Consider the following 6088-nt stretch of genomic DNA (forward strand, 5'->3'; position numbering starts at 1 on the left):
GTCCATTTCTGGACAAGATGGATTAACAGGAACCAAATTTATCTTTCTACTAGAAAATAACAAACCAGACAGAATCTATGAAATAATTTTCAGTCACTGGGCATTGGGTAGCATAGCACAATAATCCCTAAGCAGGGGTGAGATGAGATAAGCCCTACAATTGCCTGAGTTTCCAGACAACGGCACAAGGAGGGAGAATTCAGAGCCCAGCCAGTAGCAGCCTCTCTTAGTTGAGGAGATGGAACTAGGAGTCCAGGGATAAAGGTGACTGAAAGTTCACAGAGCACAGTATCACAGGAAAGAGCTGCACAAAGAACTTAATAAAGATCTACAGAGGCTCCCTCTCAAATATGTGGCTGAGTACTGACGAGCAAATGTGAGGCAGGAAAAAGTTCTTCCCTCAAAAGAGCAAACAATTCCTAAACTGCTTCTCCTCGAGACTGGAGAAGTTTGTGTCCCCACTAGCCAACGTTGAAAACCTTGTAATCCAGAGGAATCAGGTGATATATTTGGGGGGATGGGGAGTGGAAGAGGGAAGTAAACTCTAAAGGCTGCCCTCCCACCTAAAATTTAAAAGACACATAAGGATCGAATATAACTTTGATGCATCTCAGAGCAAGCCGAAACTTACAGAGAAATATCCAGCACCCAGCAAGGTAAAAGTTTAAATGACTAGCATCCAATTAAAAGTCATTAGCCATGCAAAGAAGGAGGAAAATACAACCCATAATGAGAAAAATCAGTCTATAAAAACATACCCAGGAATAATACAGATGTCAGAATCAGAAGACAAAGACTTGAAAATAACTGTTACTCACTCCACATATGTAAGAAGGTAGGGGGAACAATGAATATGCTAAGTACACAAGAAAAAAATAAAATAGACCCAAACTAAACTTTCAGAAATGAAAATTATAATGATTGGGATTAATAGCTGATTAGACTCTGTAGAAGAACTTGAAAATGGGCAACAGAAACTGAACTATTTAATTAAATGAAACAAAAAGAGAAAAGACTGAAAAAAATTTAAGATAAAAAAATTGTCAGCGCACACTGGGACAAACTCACCTAGCTCAATAACTGTGTGAGAAGGTAAAGATGAACTCCCTCACAGAGAGCACTGCTTTGCTCTGAGCCTCTCAAACACTGTTTCATTTAAATTTCACCTCAATTCTCCAGTTCCTCCAAAATCCTATAAAAACTTTCCTTTGGTAAAATGCCCCATGGTTCCTCTGGTGTGCAGTATCCTTTATTGCAATAAGTCAACAAGCTTGATTCTGTCAGACCCCAGGTTTTACCTGCTGATTTAAGGCTGACTGAAGTAAAACAAATGTAATCAGGTGTAATTAGAGTCCCCAGAGGGGGACAGAGAGCCCAAAAATATTTGAATAATACTGGCTGAAAATTTCCCAAATTTGATGTTTACCAATTTTCAAATATAAAAAAGCCAAGTATTTAGTACTACATGAGATTCTTTGCTGAAAGATACTTCCAAGAATCCCAGAAATACACATTTATGAACTCCTTCTGTACTTTGGGCACTAAGAATTTAAAGGTGAAAAAAAAATATGGTCACCATTCTCAAAAAACTCCTAGTATTACGCATCTGATGTTAAATTGGGGTCATTATTAGCATTATTAGCATGAAGACATAAGAGTATCAGTATCAGCAAAGAGTTTTCTGGATATCAGAATCCCAATGAATTCTAAATAAAATGTTATTACAAACTGGAAAAATAAATTCCAAACTATAAACACCCTAATACACACACAGACACTTTGGCTCAGTGTCAAATACGTGTCAAAGCTCTCATGCTCTTCTTGATTAAACCACAGCTAAATTTTCTCATTTTGAACTTTATTTTCTGAGAAATAAGTTATAGTGCAATATTTTGAACTTCCAAATTTTAAAAGATCTTGAACTAAAGAAAATAAAAAGATTAATGGTACCTTATTCCATATTAAAATTCTTCCAGAAAAAAATAAATTATAGGAAAAAAAACACAAGAATTAGATCACACAGAGAAAACAACTTACACTTTCCTACGTCTTTATAGAATACAGATCAATGACAAGTACGAAGTTTAATGTTTAAGTTAAATACATAAAAAGTAGATACTCCTGCTTCTGAACTAACACACTGAGGAAATACTAAGACTACTCACAAGTTTCCATGGGGGAAGAACATTCTATAACACACTTTGGAAGACACGTTCCTTTTTGTATACCCAGCACCTAGCACAGTGAAACACATGTAGTATATGTTGAATGAAAACAATGACAAAGAAAAGCCCACTAAAACTGACCCTCTCCATACCCAGGCTGAGCCAGAACGTGCTCAGCTTCAACCACTCTTTGGATCACCAACCTGGGAGCTCTGGCTAGCAGTAGCTTTTTACTTTTACATTTTGGCCAGTTTCCCTCATCGGCAGACCAGTGACTGGAGTCTCCCTTTTTTTCAGGCTTCACATTCAGGTTTTAGTCTATGAAAATATAGTGACTCTCATACTGCTATCTTGATGACTGGATCCCAGGATGGTAAATGAATCCCCAGACACAGATCAAAGGTAACCATGTCAAAATGTAAAACAATTTGACAGAAAAATAAGCAGCTTCATCAGAGTGAGTTCCAACTGCCAGATAACGATGCTGTGAAGGAACACTGGTGAGAGGGAGAACTACCTGTCCTCTAAAATCTCTTCAATTTTTAAGATCTGCTTTTAAGTTGACAACCTATATAAGCTTATTTTATGAAACAAAAAATAAATTTCTAAAACTATAAAAACTACACTTAAAACCACAGCTTTATGTAATTTTAAGTTTCTAATACAGCTAAATATACAACCATGATTTATACTGATAGCCAAACTTTAATTCAGTTGCCCAAGCCCACTATTCTGTGTCATATTGAATGACAGAAGGGAAGGGAAAAGAAAAAAAAAAAAAAGGCCAGAATGTTCTTTGAGAGTCAAACAAAAGATAGTTCCAGATGGGCCCAGCATTAAACCACTGGGAAATGATACAAGTGAAGGTATAAATACTTGAGAATTGAAACTGAGATTGACATTATGGTTAGTTTCATCAATGACCCAGCAACAGTCTTAACTGGCAAAATAAGACAGCCAAAGCCCAAGGTAAACTATAACCCTCTAAGCACTAAAGGTTAGTAAGGATGATTATACGGATAATCCTTTAGAAAGAGAGCAAACAGGCAGCAGCTGAAATCAAACAAAAGGTAGGGCAGGCAGAAGAAATGATCTAAGTATCAGCACATATTTGACAACTACAAATAATGGCATTCAGAGAAACTGGAGCCAGTGATCAGAAAAAGGATAGCCTTGAAAAAAAAAGCATTAAAATTGCCAAATGATCAATAAAACTACGTAGAAACAACAGGTACTTAAAAGCAGGTATGTTTCAACCTAATCCCACAAACCCTATCTTTACTTTTCTCCCTTGCAAGCGAACCTTTTCTGCATAATCATGTCAAACATGTTCTTACTAGAAGTCTTCTTTACCCTCCTCATCTTCTTCCTGCCACATGTGTTCACCCAGCAAGCCCTCAGCCCCATTATGAACTCTTGTCTATACCCCTGGTGAGGTGCTGGGGGAAATTCTCACTGCCAGCAAACTTAAAAAGTTAATGTTTTCTAACATGGGAAAGTTAAAAAAGGGAAGAGGGACCTCTTGGCGAGTGACACTAAAACTAAGGAGATGGCCTGTGTGGCCAGGAATTTGGCTATATACAAGAAGACTGAACAAATAAGTAAATATATTGAGGATAATGGAAACCAGAGTCCTCACTGTTGGCAAAAAGTAAAATGTGAAAAGCAGGAGGGCTAGAATAAAATATGTGGTGTTTAACTGGAATTGGAGATTATCAGTATGAACTTATGGTTCTAAATATACAGAGGTAAAAATATGCAGATATGAAATAAGTATATGCCTGGGTGCGTCCTTTGGGGGGGGGGGCAGAGACAGACTCATATATTCACGTTTCCATACTGTTTACTCCAAGAAGAAATGGCCATACTTAGTAATCAGATATTTCTAAAGATCATACTCCACTAAAACAAAACAGGAGTCCTTGGAGAAATGGCTGATTTCAGGTCTGGGAATGTATATGATGAGTTTTGAACATCTTTAGTGTGTCATTTACTAAGGAAATGCAAAATGGTCGGCCACCTTAAAAGTCAGTTTGAAAAAACATCCACAGGCCAAATCTAAGAAAATCTGAGTATCAAAATAATGATAGTACTATCATTTAAATAAATAACAGTAGCAACTGAATAAAACAAGTTCATATTGACATAAAGAAATGAATATGTAAGTATATAAATGGGTATATAATAATGAATATATAATGTAATGTATAAACACATACATTCTTATATAAATGAAAGGGAGGAAAAGATCTATCTTATGTTAGAAGGCCAACTACTACTAACTATAGAAGGAATGATGTAATTAGGAAAAATTACTCAACAACTATCACAGTAAAGATGGATTCAGGCAAAAATGCTAAAACTAGTGGGTAAAAGTCTGATGCAGAAAGCTTAGGAACTGGACAGACTGCAAAAGACAGTCAACATCAGTTAACATCAACAGTAATGGTACAGACTGCCACTGTATGCCACCTGATGATACTATGAGAACACAGCATCTCTCCTGGTATTTCCACTAAATACACATAACCTAAATCCAATCGTGAGGAAACATGAGACAAGCACAAATGGAGAGTCATTCAACCAATAACCAATCTTAACTCTTTCCAAAGCCATGGAAAGAAACAGACGTTCCAGACTAAAGGAGGTGGAGATTTGTGACAACTAAATACAACATGTGATTCTGGATTCATGGGCTCTTTGTTTGGAAGATGGTGACACAATCGGTAAAACTGAATGGGATCTGTGGATTAGACTGAATTATTGTGTTTAATGTCACTGGCTTCCTGGGGTTGATGTGCAGACTGTTGCTATGCAGGAGAGCACTCCTGTTTCTAGAAAGTACAAACTATGGTATCCAGGATTAATCCGCGTGAAGTCTGCAACTCACTCTCAGGTCATACATACACACATAGTACCCCCAATGAGAAGGGGGCCCATTCTGACCACCCACGGGACACTTAGCTATGTCTGAGACATTCCTAGTGGAAATGGGGGTCAGGGGATGGTACTAGCATCTGGCGGATAGAGGCCAGGGATGCTGCTATATATCCTCCATATACAGGGCCACCTTCCACAGCAAAGACTCATTCAACCCAAACATCGGTGTTGAGGCTAAGAAAGCCTGGTAGGTAAGGAGGAATGCTTATCATATAAGACGTGAACCACTTCTCCACCACTCTGAAATGAGGTCATTAGTGTCTTTAATCATATTAGAGAAGACCCAGATATTCCCACTAATCTATCAGCTACAGGAGGATATTTCTATTAAAATGGAGAAATGGAACAACTGCTGAAAACATGTCCTACACCCACCTACCCAGCAACTCTCCTTTTCCTTTTTCTCTGGAGATCTGGGATATGTAGGATAACCTACATAAAAACTCCTTGGAGAACTGAGCTTGTCTTATTTTTGTTGGAAAACGTGAATCCTGGTTTGTTTGTTTTTTTAATTTTCTTAAATTGTGGGGGGATTAGGTTTATTTATTTCTTAATGGAGGTGCTAGGATTGAACCCAGGACCCTGTGCATGCTAAGTAGGCACTCTACCACTGAGCAATACCTCCCCCCTGATTCATTATATATAAAAGAAATCTATTTATTCCACTCTTACTTTATAAATACTTAAAACTTTGATCCTATTTATGTATTTCTCCTATTTCTTTATACTCGCCAAAACTCAATATGTAAAATTTCTCCTATTTCTGTTTCTCAATAGCTCTCTCCTTTTTAACAACTCTTAAGTAGCCTTTTAGTTGTCTTGAAGACAAATGGAGGACCTAGTTCTTAAAAGAGCTAGGGATTTTATAGTGCTTGATTTCCTGTTGCTCTCTTCCTGAAGCAGGCTTCTAAACTCTTCACCTGATATTGTCTTAAGGATACATAAACTTCATGGGGTTTAAAGCATTTTTTGTCACTTTTTAT

General features: G+C 37.3%; 1 protein-coding gene across 2 annotated transcripts in view; it reads right to left on the reverse strand.

Moving 5' to 3' along the window:
• The window catches only part of WAPL (WAPL cohesin release factor), a 66858-nt gene that overhangs the window by 33119 nt on the left and 27651 nt on the right, over positions 1-6088 (reverse strand). The gene's annotated exons all lie outside the window — the stretch shown is intronic.

This window comes from Camelus ferus, chromosome 11 (assembly GCF_009834535.1).
Source record: "Camelus ferus isolate YT-003-E chromosome 11, BCGSAC_Cfer_1.0, whole genome shotgun sequence".
NCBI lineage: Eukaryota > Metazoa > Chordata > Mammalia > Artiodactyla > Camelidae > Camelus > Camelus ferus.